This window comes from Pan paniscus, chromosome 14 (assembly GCF_029289425.2).
Source record: "Pan paniscus chromosome 14, NHGRI_mPanPan1-v2.0_pri, whole genome shotgun sequence".
Taxonomy (NCBI): domain Eukaryota; kingdom Metazoa; phylum Chordata; class Mammalia; order Primates; family Hominidae; genus Pan; species Pan paniscus.
In genome coordinates, this window is record NC_073263.2 from 11,095,651 (window position 1) to 11,119,879 (window position 24,229).

Below are 24,229 nucleotides of genomic sequence, written 5' to 3' on the forward strand. Positions count from 1 at the left end.
AAAATTACACCAAATGTATATTATACACCCTAAATAAAATATCAAAAATGACAGTAAATATATATTACACTCTATGTAAATTATCAAAACTACACCAAATATATATTATTTAATTTACATAAAATATCAAAAGTACACCAAATATATATTATATACTGTACATAAAATATCAAAAAGTACAGTAAATATATTTCATATATTGTACATATAATATTAACTAAAAGTACACCAAATACATTTTACATACTGTAAATAAAATATCAAAAATTACAGTAAGTATATATTATCTACTGTACATAAAATATCAAAAAGTACACCAAATATGGGATATATATATACTGTAAATAAACTATCAAAATCTTCAGTAATTATATATAATATACTGTACATAAAATATCAAAAATTACACCAAATGTATATTATACACTCTAAATAAAATATCAAAAAGGACAGTAAATATATATTACACTCTATGTAAAATATCAAAAACTACACAAAATATATATTATATAATTTACATAAAATATCAAAAGTACACCAAATATATATTATATACTGTACATAAAATATCAAAAACTACAGTAAATATATTTCATATATTGTACATATAATACTAGCTAAAACTACACCAAATACATTTTACATACTGTAAATAAAATATCTAAAATTACAGTAAGTATATATTATCTACTGTACATAAAATATCAAAAAGTAAGCCAAATATGTGTTATATATACTGTAAATAAACTATCAAAATCTTCAGTAATTATATTTAATATACTGCACATAAAATATCAAAAATTACACCAAATGTATATTATACACTCTAAATAAAATATCAAAAAGGACAGTAAATATATATTACACTCATTGTACAATATGAAAAACTACACCAAATATATATTATATAATTTACATAAAATATCAAAAGTACAGCAAATATATATTATATACAGTACATAAAGTATCAAAAAGTACAGTAAATATATTTCATATATTGTACAGATAATGTTAACTAAAGGTACACCAAATACATTTTACATACGGTAAATAAAATATAAAAAAATTAAAGTAAGTATATATTATCTACTGTACATAAAATATCAAAAAGTACACCAAAGATGTGTTATATATACTGTAAATAAACTATCAAAATCTTCAGTAATTATATTTAATATACTGTACATAAAATATCAAAAATTACACCAAATATATATTATACACTCTAAATAAAATATCAAAAATGACAGTAAATATATATTACACCCTATGTAAAATATCAAAAACTACAGCAAATATATATTATATAATTTACATAAAATATCAAAAGTACACCAAATATATATTATATACTGTACATAATATATCAAAAAATACAGTAAATATATTTCATATATTGTACATATAATATTAACTAAAACTACACCAAATACATTTTACATACTGTAAATAAAATATCAAAAATTACAGTAAGTATATATTCTCTTCTGTACATAAACTATAATATAGTACACCAAATATGTGTTATATATACTGTAAATAAACTATCAAAATCTTCAGTAATTATATTTAATATACTGTTCATAAAATATCAAAAATTACACCAAATGTATATTATACACTCTAAATAAAATATCAAAAAGGACAGTAAATATATATTACACTCTATGTAAAATATCAAAAACTACACCAAATATATATTATATAATTTACATAAAATATCAAATGTACACCAAATATATATTATATACTGTACATAAAATATCAAAAAGTACAGTAAATATATTTCATATGTTGTACATATAATATTAACTAAAAGTACACCAAATACATTTTACATACTGTAAAAAAATATCAAAAATTACAGTAAGTATATATTATCTACTGTACATAAAATATCAAAAAGTACACCAAATATGTGTTATATATACTGTAAATAAACTATCAAAATCTTCAGTAATTATATTTAATATACTGTACATAAAATATCAAAAATTACACCAAATGTATATTATACACTCAAAATAAAATATCAAAAAGGACAGTAAGTATATATTACACTCTATGTAAAATATCAAAAACTACACCAAATATATAGTATATAATTTACATAAAATATCAAAAGTACACCAAATATATATTATATAATGTACATAAAATATCAAAAAGTACAGTAAATATATTTCATATATTGTACATATAATATTAACTAAAAGTACACCAAATACATTTTACATACTGTAAATAAAATATGAAAAATTACAGTAAGTATATATTATCTACTGTACATAAAATATCAAAAAGTACACCAAATATGTGTTATATATACTGTAAATACACTATCAAAAACTTCAGTAATTATATTTAATATACTTTACATAAAATATCAAAAATTACACCAAATGTATATTATACACTCTAAATAAAATATCAAAAAGGACAGTAAATATATATTTCACCCTATGTAAAATATCAAAAACTACACCAAATATATATTATATAATTTACATAAAATATCAAAAGTACACCAAATATATATTATATACTGTACATAAAATATCAAAAAGTACAGTAAATATATTTCATATATTGTACATATAATATTAACTAAAAGTACACCAAATACATTTTACATACAGTAAATAAAATATCAAAAATTACAGTAAGTATATATTATCTAGTGTACATAAAATATCAAAAAGTACACCAAATATGTGTTATATATACTGTAAATAAATTATCAAAATCTTCAGTAATTATATTTAATATACTGTACATAAAATATCAAAAATTACACCAAATGTATATTATACACTCTAAATAAAATATCAAAAAGGATAGTAAATATATATTACACTTTATGTAAAATATCAAAAACTACACCAAATATATATTATATAATTTACATAAAATATCAAAAGTACACCAAATATATATTATATACTGTACATAAATTATCAAAAAGTACAGTAAATATATTTCATATATTGTACATATAATATTAACTAAAACTACAGCAAATATATTTTATATACTGTAAATAAAATATCAAAAATACATTAAATATATATTACACACCCTATGTAAAACATCAAAAACTACACCAAATATATATTGTATAATTTACATAAAATATCAAAAGTACACCAAATATATATTATATACTGTACATAAAATATCAAAAAGTACAGTAAATGTATTTCATATATTGTACATATAATATTAACTGAAACTACACCAAATACATTTTACATACTGTAAATAAAATATCAAAAATTACAGTAAGTATGTATTATCTACTGTACATAAAATATCAAAAAGTACACCAAATATGTGTTATATATACTGTAAATAAACTATCAATATCTTCAGTAATTATATTTAATATACTGTACATAAAATATCAAAAATTACACCAAATGTATATTATACACTCTAAATAAAATATCAAAAAGGACAGTAAATATATATTACACTCTATGTAAAATATCAAAAACTACACCAAATTTACATTATATAATTTACATAAAATATCAAAAGTACACCAAATATATATTATATACTGTACATAAAATATCAAAAAGTACAGTAAATATATTTCATATATTGTACATATAATATTAACTAAAAGTACACCAAATACATTTTACATACTGTAAATAAAATATCAAAAATTACAGTAAGTATATATTATCTACTGTACATAAAATATCAAAAAGTACACCAATATGGGATATATATATACTGTAAATAAACTATCAAAATCTTCAGTAATTATATATAATATACTGTACATAAAATATCAAAAATTACACCAAATGTATATTATACACTCTAAATAAAATATCAAAAAGGACAGTAAATATATATTACACTCTATGTAAAATATCAAAAACTACACCAAATATATATTATATAATTTACATAAAATATCAAAAGTACACCAAATATATATTATGTACTGTACATTAAATATCAAAAAGTACAGTATATATATTTCATATACTGTACATATAATATTAACTAAAAGTACACCAAATACATTTTACATACTGTAAATAAAATATGAAAAATTACAGTAAGTCTATATTATCTACTGTACATAAAATATCAAAAAGTACACCAAATATGTGTTATATATACTGTAAATACACTATCAAAAACTTCAGTAATTATATTTAATATACTCTACATAAAATATGAAAAATTACACCAAATGTATATTATACACTCTAAATAAAATATCAAAAAGGACAGTAAATATATATTACACTCTATGTAAAATATCAAAAACTACACGAAATATATATTGTATAATTTACATAAAATATCAAAAGTACACCAAATATATATTATATACTGTACCTAAAATATCAAAAAGTACAGTAAATGTATTTCATATATTGTACATATAATATTAACTAAAACTTCACCAAATACATTTTACATACTGTAAATAAAATATCAAAAATTACAGTAAGTATATATTATCTACTGTACATAAAATATCAAAAAGTACACCAAATATGTGTTATATATACTGTAAATAAACTATCAAAATCTTCAGTAATTATAGTTAATATACTGTACATAAAATATCAAAAATTACACCAAATGTATATTATACACTCTAAATAAAATATCAAAAAGGACAGTAAATATATATTACACTCTATGTAAAATATCAAAAACTGCACCAAATTTATATTCTATAATTTACATAAAATATCAAAAGTACACCAAATATATATTATATACTGTACATAAAATATCAAAAAGTACAGTAAATGTATTTCATATATTGTACATATAATATTAACTAAAAGTACACCAAATACATTTTACATACTGCAAATAAAATATCAAAAATTACAGTAAGTATATATTATCTACTGTACATAAAATATCAAAAAGTACACCAAATATGTGTTATATATACTGTAAATAAACTATCAAAATCTTCAGTAATTATATTTAATATACTGTACATTAAATATCAATAATTACACCAAATGTATATTATACATTCTAAATAAAATATAAAAAAGGACAGTAAATATATATTACACTCTATGTAAAATATCAAAAACTACACCAAATATATATTATATTATTTACATAAAATATCAAAATTACACCAAATATATATTATATACTGTACATAAAATATCAAAAAGTACAGTAAATATATTTCATATATTGTACATATAATATTAACTATAAGAACAACAAATACTTTTTACATAGTGTAAATAAAATATCAAAAATTACAGTAAGTATATATTATCTTCCGTACATAAAATATCAAAAAGTACACCAAATATGTGTTATATATACTGTAAATAAACTATCAAAATCTTCAGTAATTATATTTAACATACTGTTCATAAAATATCAAAAATTACACCAAATGTATATTCTACAGTCTAAATAAAATATCAAAAATGACAGTAAATATATAATACACTCTATGTAAAATATCAGAAACTACACCAAATATATATTATATAATTTACATAAAATATCAAAGTACACCAAATATATATTATATACTGTACATAAAATATCAAAAAGTACAGTAAATATATTTCATATATTGTACATATAATATTAACTAAAAGTACACCAAATACATTTTATATACTGTAAATAAAATATCAAAAATTATAGTAAATGTATATTATCTACTGCACCTAAAATATCAAAAAGTACACCAAATATGTGTTATATATACTGTAAATAAACTATCAAAATCTTCAGTAATTACATTCAATATACTGTACATAAAATATCAAAAGTTACACCAAATGTATATTATACACTCAAAATAAAATATCAAAAATGACAGTAAATATATATTACACTATATGTAAAATATCAAAAACTACACCAAATATATATTATATAATTTACATAAAATATGAAAAGAACACCAAATATATATTATATACTGTACATAAAATATCAAAAAGTACAGTAAATATATTTCATATATTGTACATATAATATTAACTAAAAGAACAACAAATACATTTTACAATCTGTAAATAAAATATCAAAAATTCCAGTAAGTATATATTATCTATCGTACATAAAATATCAAAAAGTACACCAAATATGTGTTATATATACTGTAAATAAACTATCAAAATCTTCAGTAATTATATTTAATATACTGTACATAAAATATCAAAAATTACACCAAATGTATATTATACACTCTAAATAAAATATCAAAAAGGACAGTAAATATATATTATACTCTATGTAAAATATCAAAAACTACACCAAATATATATTATATAATTTACATAAAATAACAAAAGTACACCAAATATATATTATATACTGTACATAAAATATCAAAAAGTACAGTAAATGTATTTCATATATTGTACATATAATATTAACTAAAACTTCACCAAATACATTTTACATACTGTAAATAAAATATCAAAAATTACAGTAAGTATATATTATCTACTGTACATAAAATATCAAAAAGTACACCAAATATGTGTTATATATACTGTAAATAAACTATCAAAATCTTCAGTAATTATATTTAATATACTGTACATAAAATATCAAAAATTACACCAAATGTATATTATACACTCTAAATAAAATATCAAAAAGGACAGTAAATATATATTACACTCTATGTAAAATATCAAAAACTACACCAAATTTATATTCTATAATTTACATAAAATATCAAAAGTACACCAAATATATATTATATACTGTACATAAAATATCAAAAAGTACAGTAAATGTATTTCATATATTGTACATATAATATTAACTAAAAGTACACCAAATACATTTTACATACTGCAAATAAAATATCAAAAATTACAGTAAGTATATATTATCTACTGTACATAAAATATCAAAAAGTACACCAAATATGTGTTATATATACTGTAAATAAACTATCAAAATCTTCAGTAATTATATTTAATATACTGTATATTAAATATCAATAATTACACCAAATGTATGTTATACATTCTAAATAAAATATAAAAAAGGACAGTAAATATATATTACACTCTATGTAAAATATCAAAAACTACACCAAATATATATTATATAATTTACATAAAATATCAAAGTACACCAAATATATATTATATACTGTACATAAAATATCAAAAAGTACAGTAAATATATTTCATATATTGTACATATAATATTAACTAAAAGTACACCAAATACATTTTATATACTGTAAATAAAATATCAAAAATTATAGTAAATGTATATTATCTACTGCACCTAAAATATCAAAAAGTACACCAAATGTGTGTTATATATACTGTAAATAAACTATCAAAATCTTCAGTAATTACATTTAATATACTGTACATAAAATATCAAAAGTTACACCAAATGTATATTATACACTCAAAATAAAATATCAAAAATGACAGTAAATATATGTTACACTCTATGTAAAATATCAAAAACTACACCAAATATATATTATATAATTTACATAAAATATGAAAAGAACACCAAATATATATTATATACTGTACATAAAATATCAAAAAGTACAGTAAATATATTTCATATATTGTACATATAATATTAACTAAAAGAACAACAAATACATTTTACAAACTGTAAATAAAATATCAAAAATTCCAGTAAGTATATATTATCTATCGTACATAAAATATCAAAAAGTACACCAAATATGTGTTATATATACTGTAAATAAACTATCAAAATCTTCAGTAATTATATTTAATATACTGTACATAAAATATCAAAAATTACACCAAATGTATATTATACACTCTAAATAAAATATCAAAAAGGACAGTAAATATATATTATACTCTATGTAAAATATCAAAAACTACACCAAATATATATTATATAATTTACATAAAATATCAAAAGTACACCAAATATATATTATATACTGTACATAAAATATCAAAAAGTACAGTAAATGTATTTCATATATTGTACATATAATATTAACTAAAACTTCACCAAATACATTTTACATACTGTAAATAAAATATCAAAAATTACAGTAAGTATATATTATCTACTGTACATAAAATATCAAAAAGTACACCAAATATGTGTTATATATACTGTAAATAAACTATCAAAATCTTCAGTAATTATATTTAATATACTGTACATAAAATATCAAAAATTACACCAAATGTATATTATACACTCTAAATAAAATATCAAAAAGGACAGTAAATATATATTACACTCTATGTAAAATATCAAAAACTACACCAAATTTATATTCTATAATTTACATAAAATATCAAAAGTACACCAAATATATATTATATACTGTACATAAAATATCAAAAAGTACAGTAAATGTATTTCATATATTGTACATATAATATTAACTAAAAGTACACCAAATACATTTTACATACTGCAAATAAAATATCAAAAATTACAGTAAGTATATATTATCTACTGTACATAAAATATCAAAAAGTACACCAAATATGTGTTATATATACTGTAAATAAACTATCAAAATCTTCAGTAATTATATTTAATATACTGTATATTAAATATCAATAATTACACCAAATGTATGTTATACATTCTAAATAAAATATAAAAAAGGACAGTAAATATATATTACACTCTATGTAAAATATCAAAAACTACACCAAATATATATTATATAATTTACATAAAATATCAAAGTACACCAAATATATATTATATACTGTACATAAAATATCAAAAAGTACAGTAAATATATTTCATATATTGTACATATAATATTAACTAAAAGTACACCAAATACATTTTATATACTGTAAATAAAATATCAAAAATTATAGTAAATGTATATTATCTACTGCACCTAAAATATCAAAAAGTACACCAAATATGTGTTATATATACTGTAAATAAACTATCAAAATCTTCAGTAATTACATTTAATATACTGTACATAAAATATCAAAAGTTACACCAAATGTATATTATACACTCAAAATAAAATATCAAAAATGACAGTAAATATATGTTACACTCTATGTAAAATATCAAAAACTACACCAAATATATATTATATAATTTACATAAAATATGAAAAGAACACCAAATATATATTATATACTGTACATAAAATATCAAAAAGTACAGTAAATATATTTCATATATTGTACATATAATATTAACTAAAAGAACAACAAATACATTTTACAAACTGTAAATAAAATATCAAAAATTCCAGTAAGTATATATTATCTATCGTACATAAAATATCAAAAAGTACACCAAATATGTGTTATATATACTGTAAATAAACTATCAAAATCTTCAGTAATTATATTTAATATACTGTACATAAAATATCAAAAATTACACCAAATGTATATTATACACTCTAAATAAAATATCAAAAAGGACAGTAAATATATATTATACTCTATGTAAAATATCAAAAACTACACCAAATATATATTATATAATTTACATAAAATATCAAAAGTACACCAAATATATATTATATACTGTACATAAAATATCAAAAAGTACAGTAAATGTATTTCATATATTGTACATATAATATTAACTAAAACTTCACCAAATACATTTTACATACTGTAAATAAAATATCAAAAATTACAGTAAGTATATATTATCTACTGTACATAAAATATCAAAAAGTACACCAAATATGTGTTATATATACTGTAAATAAACTATCAAAATCTTCAGTAATTATATTTAATATACTGTACATAAAATATCAAAAATTACACCAAATGTATATTATACACTCTAAATAAAATATCAAAAAGGACAGTAAATATATATTACACTCTATGTAAAATATCAAAAACTACACCAAATTTATATTCTATAATTTACATAAAATATCAAAAGTACACCAAATATATATTATATACTGTACATAAAATATCAAAAAGTACAGTAAATGTATTTCATATATTGTACATATAATATTAACTAAAAGTACACCAAATACATTTTACATACTGCAAATAAAATATCAAAAATTACAGTAAGTATATATTATCTACTGTACATAAAATATCAAAAAGTACACCAAATATGTGTTATATATACTGTAAATAAACTATCAAAATCTTCAGTAATTATATTTAATATACTGTATATTAAATATCAATAATTACACCAAATGTATGTTATACATTCTAAATAAAATATAAAAAAGGACAGTAAATATATATTACACTCTATGTAAAATATCAAAAACTACACCAAATATATATTATATAATTTACATAAAATATCAAAGTACACCAAATATATATTATATACTGTACATAAAATATCAAAAAGTACAGTAAATATATTTCATATATTGTACATATAATATTAACTAAAAGTACACCAAATACATTTTATATACTGTAAATAAAATATCAAAAATTATAGTAAATGTATATTATCTACTGCACCTAAAATATCAAAAAGTACACCAAATATGTGTTATATATACTGTAAATAAACTATCAAAATCTTCAGTAATTACATTTAATATACTGTACATAAAATATCAAAAGTTACACCAAATGTATATTATACACTCAAAATAAAATATCAAAAATGACAGTAAATATATGTTACACTCTATGTAAAATATCAAAAACTACACCAAATATATATTATATAATTTACATAAAATATGAAAAGAACACCAAATATATATTATATACTGTACATAAAATATCAAAAAGTACAGTAAATATATTTCATATATTGTACATATAATATTAACTAAAAGAACAACAAATACATTTTACAAACTGTAAATAAAATATCAAAAATTCCAGTAAGTATATATTATCTATCGTACATAAAATATCAAAAAGTACACCAAATATGTGTTATATATACTGTAAATAAACTATCAAAATCTTCAGTAATTATATTTAATATACTGTACATAAAATATCAAAAATTACACCAAATGTATATTATACACTCTAAATAAAATATCAAAAAGGACAGTAAATATATATTATACTCTATGTAAAATATCAAAAACTACACCAAATATATATTATATAATTTACATAAAATATCAAAAGTACACCAAATATATATTATATACTGTACATAAAATATCAAAAAGTACAGTAAATGTATTTCATATATTGTACATATAATATTAACTAAAACTTCACCAAATACATTTTACATACTGTAAATAAAATATCAAAAATTACAGTAAGTATATATTATCTACTGTACATAAAATATCAAAAAGTACACCAAATATGTGTTATATATACTGTAAATAAACTATCAAAATCTTCAGTAATTATATTTAATATACTGTACATAAAATATCAAAAATTACACCAAATGTATATTATACACTCTAAATAAAATATCAAAAAGGACAGTAAATATATATTACACTCTATGTAAAATATCAAAAACTACACCAAATTTATATTCTATAATTTACATAAAATATCAAAAGTACACCAAATATATATTATATACTGTACATAAAATATCAAAAAGTACAGTAAATGTATTTCATATATTGTACATATAATATTAACTAAAAGTACACCAAATACATTTTACATACTGCAAATAAAATATCAAAAATTACAGTAAGTATATATTATCTACTGTACATAAAATATCACAAAGTACACCAAATATGTGTTATATATACTGTAAATAAACTATCAAAATCTTCAGTAATTATATTTAATATACTGTACATTAAATATCAATAATTGCACCAAATGTATGTTATACATTCTAAATAAAATATAAAAAAGGACAGTAAATATATATTACACTCTATGTAAAATATCAAAAACTACACCAAATATATATTATATAATTTACATAAAATATCAAAAGTACACCAAATATATATTATATACTGTACATAAAATATCAAAAAGTACAGTAAATATATTTCATATATTGTACATATAATATTAACTATAAGAACAACAAATACATTTTACATACTGTAAATAAAATATCAAAAATTACAGTAAGTATATATTATCTTCCGTACATAAAATATCAAAAAGTACACCGAATATGTGTTATATATACTGTAAATAAACTATCAAAATCTTCAGTAATTATATTTAATATACTGTACATAAAATATCAAAAATTACACCAAATGTATATTATACACTCTAAATAAAATATTAAAAAGGACAGTAAATATATATTATACTCTATGTAAAATATCAAAAACTACACCAAACATATATTATATAATTTACATAAAATATCAAAAGTACACCAAATATATATTATATACTGTACACAAAATATCAAAAAGTACAGTAAATATATTTCATATATTGTACATATAATATTAACTAAAAGTACACCAAATACATTTTATATACTGTAAATAAAATATCAAAAATTACAGTAAATATATAATATCTACTGTACATAAAATATCAAAAAGTACACCAAATATGTGTTATATACTGTAAATAAACTATCAAAATCTTCAGTAATTATATTTAATATACTGTTCATAAAATATCAAAAATTACACCAAATGTATATTATACAGTCTAAATAAAATATCAAATATGACAGTAAATATATATTACACTCTTTGTAAAATATCAAAAACTACACCAAATATATATTATATAATTTACATAAAATATCAAAAGTACACAAAATATATATTATATACTGTACATAAAATATCAAAAAGTACAGTAAATATATTTCATATATTGTACATATAATATTAACTAAAAGTACACCAAATACATTTTATATACTGTAAATAAAATATCAAAAATTATAGTAAATGTATATTATCTACTGTACATAAAATATCAAAAAGTACACCAAATATGTGTTATATATACTGTAAATAAACTATCAAAATCTTCAGTAATTACATTTAATATACTGTACATAAAATATCAAAAGTTTCACCAAATGTATATTATACACTCTAAATAAAATATCAAAAATGACAGTAAATATATATTACACTCTATGTAAAATATCAAAAACTACACCAAATATATATTATATAATTTAGATAAAATATGAAAAGAACACCAAATATATATTATATACTGTACATAAAATATCAAAAAGTACAGTAAATATATTTCATATATTGTACATATAATATTAACTAAAAGAACAACAAATACATTTTACATACTGTAAATAAAATATCAAAAATTCCAGTAAGTATATATTATCTACCGTACATAAAATATCAAAAAGTACACCAAATATGTGTTATATATACTGTAAATAAACTATCAAAATCTTCAGTAATTATATTTAATAAACTGTACATAAAATATCAAAAATTACACCAAATGTATATTATACACTCTAAATAAAATATCAAAAACGACAGTAAATAAATATTACACTCTATGTAAAATATCAAAAACTGCACCAAATATATATTATATAATTTACATAAAATATCAAAAGTACACCAAATATATATGATATACTGTACATAAAATATCAAAAAGTACAGTAAATATATTTCATATATTGTACATATAATATTAACTAAAAGTACACCAAATACATTTTATATACTGTAAATAAAATATCAAAAATTACAGTAAATATATAATATCTACTGTACATAAAATATCAAAAAGTACACCAAATATGTGTTATATATACTGTAAATAAACTATCAAAACTTCAGTAATTATATTTAATATACTGTTCATAAAATATCAATAATTACACCAAATGTATATTATACATTCTAAATAAAATATCAAAAATGACAGTAAATATATATTACACTCGATGTAAAACATCAAAAACTACACCTAGTATATATTATATAATTTACATAAAATATCAAAAGAACACCAAATATATATTATGTACTGTACATAAAATATCAAAAAGTTCAGTAAATATATTTCATATATTGTACGTATAATATTAACTAAAAGAACAACAAATACATTTTACATACTGTAAGTAAAATATCAAAAATTCCAGTAAGTATATATTATCTACCGTACATAAAATATCAAAATGTACACCAAATATGTGTTATATATACTGTAAATAAACTATCAAAATCTTCAGTAATTATATTTAATATACTGTACATAAAATATCAAAAATTACACCAAATGTATATTATACATTCTAAATAAAATATCAAAAAGGACAGTAAATATATATGATACACTATGTAAAATATCAAAAACTACACCAAATATATATTATATAATTTACATAAAATATCAAAAGTACACCAAATATATATTATATACTGTACATAAAATATCAAAAAGTACGGTAAATATTTTTCATATATTGTACATATAATATTAACTAAAAGTACACCAAATACATTTTATATACTGTAAATAAAATATCAAAAATTACAGTAAATATATATTATCTACTGTACATAAAATATCAAAAAGTACACCAAATATGTGTTATATATACTGTAAATAAATTATCAAAATCTTCAGTAATTATATTTAATATACTGTACATAAAATATCAAAAATTACACCAAATGTATATTATACACTCTAAATAAAATATCAAAAAGGATAGTAAATATATATTACACATTATGTAAAATATCAAAAACTACACCAAATATATATTATATAATTTATATAAAATATCAAAAGTACACCAAATATATATTATATACTGTACATAAATTATCAAAAAGTACAGTAAATATATTTCATATATTGTACATATAATATTAACTAAAACTACACCAAATATATTTTATATACTGTAAATAAAATATCAAAAATACATTAAATATATATTACACACCCTATGTAAAACATCAAAAACTACACCAAATATATATTGTATAATTTACATAAAATATCAAAAGTACACCAAATATATATTATATACTGTACATAAAATATCAAAAAGTACAGTAAATGTATTTCATATATTGTACATATAATATTAACTGAAACTACACCAAATACATTTTACATACTGTAAATAAAATATCAAAAATTACAGTAAGTATGTATTATCTACTGTACATAAAATATCAAAAAGTACACCAAATATGTGTTATATATACTGTAAATAAACTATCAAAATCTTCAGTAATTATATTTAATATACTGTACATAAAATATCAAAAATTACACCAAATGTATATTATACACTCTAAATAAAATATCAAAAAGGACAGTAAATATATATTACACTCTATGTAAAATATCAAAAACTACACCAAATATATATTATATAATTTACATAAAATATCAAAAGTACACCAAATATATATTATATACTCTACATAAAATATCAAAAAGTACAGTAAATATATTTCATATATTGTACATATAATATTAACTAAAAGTACACCAAATACATTTTACATACTGTAAATAAAATATCAAAAATTACAGTAAGTATATATTATCTACTGTACATAAAATATCAAAAAGTACACCAAATATGTGTTATATATACTGTAAATAAACTATCAAAATCTTCAGTAATTATATTTAATATACTGTACATTAAATATCAATAATTACACCAAATGTATATTATACATTCTAAATAAAATATCAAAAAGGACAGTAAATATATATTACACTCTATGTAAAATATCAAAAACTACACCAAATACATATTATATAATTTACATAAAATATCAAAGTACACCAAATATATATTATATACTGTACATAAAATATCAAAAAGTACAGTAAATATATTTCATATATTGTACATATAATATTAACTAAAAGAACAACAAATACATTTTACAAACTGTAAATAAAATATCAAAAATTCCAGTAAGTATATATTATCTACCGTACATAAAATATCAAAAAGTACACCAAATATGTGTTATATATACTGTAAATAAACTATCAAAATCTTCAGTAATTATATTTAATATACTGTACATTAAATATCAATAATTACACCAAATGTATGTTATACATTCTAAATAAAATATAAAAAAGGACAGTAAATATATATTACACTCTATGTAAAATATCAAAAACTACACCAAATATATATTATATAATTTACATAAAATATCAAAGTACACCAAATATATATTATATACTGTACATAAAATATCAAAAAGTACAGTAAATATATTTCATATATTGTACATATAATATTAACTAAAAGTACACCACATACATTTTATATACTGTAAATAAAATATCAAAAATTATAGTAAATGTATATTATCTACTGCACCTAAAATATCAAAAAGTACACCAAATATGTTTTATATATACTGTAAATAAACTATCAAAATCTTCAGTAATTACATTTAATATACTGTACATAAAATATCAAAAGTTACACCAAATGTATATTATACACTCAAAATAAAATATCAAAAATGACAGTAAATATATATTACACTCTATGTAAAATATCAAAAACTACACCAAATATATATTATATAATTTACATAAAATATGAAAAGAACACCAAATATATATTATATACTGTACATAAAATATCAAAAAGTACAGTAAATATATTTCATATATTGTACATATAATATTAACTAAAAGAACAACAAATACATTTTACAAACTGTAAATAAAATATCAAAAATTCCAGTAAGTATATATTATCTACCGTACATAAAATATCAAAAAGTACACCAAATATGTGTTATATATACTGTAAATAAACTATCAAAATCTTCAGTAATTATATTTAATATACTGTACATAAAATATCAAAAATTACACCAAATGTATATTATACACTCTAAATAAAATATCAAAAAGGACAGTAAATATATATTATACTCTATGTAAAATATCAAAAACTACACCAAATATATATTATATAATTTACATAAAATATCAAAAGTACACCAAATATATATTATATACTGTACATAAAATATCAAAAAGTACAGTAAATGTATTTCATATATTGTACATATAATATTAACTAAAACTTCACCAAATACATTTTACATACTGTAAATAAAATATCAAAAATTACAGTAAGTATATATTATCTACTGTACATAAAATATCAAAAAGTACACCAAATATGTGTTATATATACTGTAAATAAACTATCAAAATCTTCAGTAATTATATTTAATATACTGTACATAAAATATCAAAAATTACACCAAATGTATATTATACACTCTAAATAAAATATCAAAAAGGACAGTAAATATATATTACACTCTATGTAAAATATCAAAAACTACACCAAATTTATATTCTATAATTTACATAAAATATCAAAAGTACACCAAATATATATTATATACTGTACATAAAATATCAAAAAGTACAGTAAATGTATTTCATATATTGTACATATAATATTAACTATAAGAACAACAAATACATTTTACATACTGTAAATAAAATATCAAAAATTACAGTAAGTATATATTATCTTCCGTACATAAAATATCAAAAAGTACACCGAATATGTGTTATATATACTGTAAATAAACTATCAAAATCTTCAGTAATTATATTTAATATACTGTACATAAAATATCAAAAATTACACCAAATGTATATTATACACTCTAAATAAAATATTAAAAAGGACAGTAAATATATATTATACTCTATGTAAAATATCAAAAACTACACCAAATATATATTATATAATTTACATAAAATATAAAAAGTACACCAAATATATATTATATACTGTACACAAAATATCAAAAAGTACAGTAAATATATTTCATATATTGTACATATAATATTAACTAAAAGTACACCAAATACATTTTATATACTGTAAATAAAATATCAAAAATTACAGTAAATATATAATATCTACTGTACATAAAATATCAAAAAGTACACCAAATATGTGTTATATATACTGTAAATAAACTATCAAAATCTTCAGTAATTATATTTAATATACTGTTCATAAAATATCAAAAATTACACCAAATGTATATTATACAGTCTAAATAAAATATCAAATATGACAGTAAATATATATTACACTCTTTGTAAAATATCAAAAACTACACCAAATATATATTATATAATTTACATAAAATATCAAAAGTACACCAAATATATATTATATACTGTACATAAAATATCAAAAAGTACAGTAAATATATTTCATATATTGTACATATAATATTAACTAAAAGTACACCAAATACATTTTATATACTGTAAATAAAATATCAAAAATTATAGTAAATGTATATTATCTACTGCACCTAAAATATCAAAAAGTACACCAAATATGTGTTATATATACTGTAAATAAACTATCAAAATCTTCAGTAATTACATTTAATATACTGTACATAAAATATCAAAAGTTACACCAAATGTATATTATACACTCAAAATAAAATATCAAAAATGACAGTAAATATATATTACACTCTATGTAAAATATCAAAAACTACACCAAATATATATTATATAATTTACATAAAATATGAAAAGAACACCAAATATATATTATATACTGTACATAAAATATCAAAAAGTACAGTAAATATATTTCATATATTGTATATATAATATTAACTAAAAGAACAACAAATACATTTTACAAACTGTAAATAAAATATCAAAAATTCCAGTAAGTATATATTATCTACCGTACATAAAATATCAAAAAGTACACCAAATATGTGTTATATATACTGTAAATAAACTATCAAAATCTTCAGTAATTATATTTAATATACTGTACATAAAATATCAAAAATTACACCAAATGTATATTATACACTCTAAATAAAATATCAAAAAGGACAGTAAATATATATTATACTCTATGTAAAATATCAAAAACTACACCAAATATATATTATATAATTTACATAAAATATCAAAAGTACACCAAATATATATTATATACTGTACATAAAATATCAAAAAGTACAGTAAATGTATTTCATATATTGTACATATAATATTAACTAAAACTTCACCAAATACATTTTACATACTGTAAATAAAATATCAAAAATTACAGTAAGTATATATTATCTACTGTACATAAAATATCAAACAGTACACCAAATATGTGTTATATATACTGTAAATAAACTATCAAAATCTTCAGTAATTATATTTAATATACTGTACATAAAATATCAAAAATTACACCAAATGTATATTATACACTCTAAATAAAATATCAAAAAGGACAGTAAATATATATTACACTCTATGTAAAATATCAAAAACTACACCAAATTTATATTCTATAATTTACATAAAATATCAAAAGTACACCAAATATATATTATATACTGTACATAAAATATCAAAAAGTACAGTAAATGTATTTCATATATTGTACATATAATATTAACTAAAAGTACACCAAATACATTTTACATACTGCAAATAAAATATCAAAAATTACAGTAAGTATATATTATCTACTGTACATAAAATATCAAAAAGTACACCAAATATGTGTTATATATACTGTAAATAAACTATCAAAATCTTCAGTAATTACATTTAATATACTGTACATAAAATATCAAAAGTTACACCAAATGTATATTATTCACTCTAAATAAAATATCAAAAACGACAGTAAATATATATTACACTCTATGTAAAATATCAAAAACTGCACCAAATATATATTATATAATTTATATAAAATATCAAAAGTACACCAAATATATATTATATACTGTACCTAAAATATCAAAAAGTACAGTAAATATATTTCATATATTGTACATATAATATTAACTAAAAGTACACCAAATACATTTTATATACTGTAAATAAAATATCAAAAATTACAGTAAATATATAATATCTACTGTACATAAAATATCAAAAAGTACACCAAATATGTGTTATATATACTGTAAATAAACTATCAAAACTTCAGTAATTATATTTAATATACTGTACATAAAATATCAATAATTACACCAAATGTATATTATACATTCTAAATAAAATATCAAAAATGACAGTAAATATATATTACACTGTATGTAAAATATCAATAACTACACCAAATATATATTATATAATTTACATAAAATATCAAAAGAACACCAAATATATATTATATACTGTACATAAAATATCAAAAAGTACAGTAAATATATTTCATATATTGTACATATAATATTAACTAAAAGAACAACAAATACATTTTACATAGTGTAAATAAAGTATCAAAAATTCCAGTAAGTATATATTCTCTACCGTACATAAAATATCAAAAAGTACACCAAATATGTGTTATATATACTGTAAATAAACTATCAAAATCTTCAGTAATTATATTTAATATACTGTACATAAAATATCAAAAATTACACCAGATGTATATTATACACTCTAAATAAAATATCAAAAAGGACAGTAAATATATATTATACTCTATGTAAAATATCAAAAACTACACCAAATATATATTATATAATTTACATAAAATATCAAAAGTACACCAAATATATAATATATACTGTACATAAAATATCAAAAAGTACAGTAAATATATTTCATATATTGTACATATAATATTAACTAAAACTACACCAAATACATTTTATATACTGTAAATAAAGTATCAAAAATTACAGTAAGTATATATTATCTACTGTATATAAAATATCAAAAAGTACACCAAATATGTGTTATATATACTGTAAATAAACTATCAAAATCTTCAGTAATTATATTTAATATACTGTACATAAAATATCAATAATTACACCAAATGTATATTATACATTCTAAATAAAATATCAAAAATGACAGTAAATATATATTACACTCGATGTAAAACATCAAAAACTACACCTAGTATATATTATATAATTTACATAAAATATCAAAAGAACACCAAATATATATTATGTACTGTACATAAAATATCAAAAAGTTCAGTAAATATATTTCATATATTGTACGTATAATATTAACTAAAAGAACAACAAATACATTTTACATACTGTAAGTAAAATATCAAAAATTCCAGTAAGTATATATTATCTACCGTACATAAAATATCAAAATGTACACCAAATATGTGTTATATATACTGTAAATAAACTATCAAAATCTTCAGTAATTATATTTAATATACTGTACATAAAATATCAAAAATTACACCAAATGTATATTATACATTCTAAATAAAATATCAAAAAGGACAGTAAATATATATTATACACTATGTAAAATATCAAAAACTACACCAAATATATATTATATAATTTACATAAAATATCAAAAGTACACCAAATATATATTATATACTGTACATAAAATATCAAAAAGTACGGTAAATATATTTCATATATTGTACATATAATATTAGCTAAAAGTACACCAAATACATTTTATATACTGTAAATAAAATATCAAAAATTACAGTAAATATATATTATCTACTGTACATAAAATATCAAAAAGTACACCAAATATGTGTTATATATTCTGTAAATAAATTATCAAAATCTTCAGTAATTATATTTAATATACTGTACATAAAATATCAAAAATTACACCAAATGTATATTATACACTCTAAATAAAATATCAAAAAGGATAGTAAATATATATTACACTCTATGTAAAATATCAAAAACTACACCAAATATATATTATATAATTTACATAAAATATCAAAAGTACACCAAATATATATTATATACTGTACATAAATTATCAAAAAGTACAGTAAATATATTTCATATATTGTACATATAATACTAACTAAAACTACACCAAATATATTTTATATACTGTAAATAAAATATCAAAAATACATTAAATATATATTACACACCCAATGTAAAACATCAAAAACTACACCAAATATATATTGTATAATTTACATAAAATATCAAAAGTACACCAAATATATATTATATACTGTACATAAAATATCAAAAAGTACAGTAAATGTATTTCATATATTGTACATATAATATTAACTGAAACTACACCAAATACATTTTACATACTGTAAATAAAATATCAAAAATTACAGTAAGTATGTATTATCTACTGTACATAAAATATCAAAAAGTACACCAAATATGTGTTATATATACTGTAAATAAACTATCAAAATCTTCAGTAATTATATTTAATATACTGTACATAAAATATCAAAAATTACACCAAATGTATATTATACACTCTAAATAAAATATCAAAAAGGACAGTAAATATATATTACACTCTATGTAAAATATCAAAAACTACACCAAATATATATTATATAATTTACATAAAATATCAAAAGTACACCAAATATATATTATATACTGTACATAAAATATCAAAAAGTACAGTAAATATATTTAATATATTGTACATATAATATTAACTAAAAGTACACCAAATACATTTTACATACTGTAAATAAAATATCAAAAATTACAGTAAGTATATATTATCTACTGTACATAAAATATCAAAAAGTACACCAAATATGTGTTATATATACTGTAAATAAACTATCAAAATCTTCAGTAATTATATTTAATATACTGTACATTAAATATCAATAATTACACCAAATGTATACTATACATTCTAAATAAAATATCAAAAAGGACAGTAAATATATATTACACTCTATGTAAAATATCAAAAACTACACCAAATACATATTATATAATTTACATAAAATATCAAAGTACACCAAATATATATTATATACTGTACATAAAATATCAAAAAGTACAGTAAATATATTTCATATATTGTACATATAATATTAACTAAAAGAACAACAAATACATTTTACATACTGTAAATAAAATATCAAAAATTACAGTAAGTATATATTATCTACCGTACATCAAATATCAAAAAGTACACCAAGTATGTGTTATATATACTGTAAACTATCAAAATCTTCAATAATTATATTTAATATACTGTACATAAAATATCAAAAATTACACCAAATGTATATTATACACTCTAAATAAAATATTAAAAAGGACAGTAAATATATATTATACTCTATGTAAAATATCAAAAACTACACCAAATATATATTATATAATTTACATAAAATATCAAAAGTACAGCAAATATATATTATATACTGTACATAAAATATCAAAAAGTACAGTAAATATATTTCATATATTGTACATATAATATTAACTAAAAGTACACCAAATACATTTTACATACTGTAAGTAAAATATCAAAAATTCCAGTAAGTATATATTATCTACCGTACATAAAATATCAAAATGTACACCAAATATGTGTTATATATACTGTAAATAAACTATCAAAATCTTCAGTAATTATATTTAATATACTGTACATAAAATATAAAAAATTACACCAAATGTATATTATACACTCTAAATAAAATATCAAAAAGGACAGTAAATATATATTATACTCTATGTAAAATATCAAAAACTACACCAAATATATATTATATAATTTACATAAAATATCAAAAGTACACCAAATATATATTATATACTGTACATAAAATATCAAAAAGTACAGTAAATATATTTCATATATTGTACATATAACATTAACTAAAAGTACACCAAATACATTTTGCATACAGTAAATAAAATATCAAAAATTACAGTAAGTATATATTATCTACTGTACATAAAATATCAAAAAGAACACCAAATATGTGTTATATATACTGTAAATAAACTATCAAAATCTTCAGTAATTATATTTATTATACTGTACATAAAATATAAAAAATTACACCAAATGTATATTATACACTCTAAATAAAATATCAAAAATGACAGTAAATATATATTACACTCTATGTAAATTATCAAAACTACACCAAATATATATTATTTAATTTACATAAAATATCAAAAGTACACCAAATATATATTATATACTGTACATAAAATATCAAATGTACAGTAAATATATTTCATATATTGTACATATAATATTAACTAAAACTACACCAAATACATTTTACATACTGTAAATAAAATATCAAAAATTACAGTAAGTATATATTATCTACTGTACATAAAATATCAAAAAGTACACCAAATATGTGTTATATATAGTGTAAATAAACTATCAAAATATTCAGTAATTATATTTAATATACTGTTCATAAAATATCAAAAATTACACCAAATGTATATTATACACTCTAAATAAAATATCATAAAGGACAGTAAATATATATTACACTCTATGTAAAATATCAAAAACTACACCAA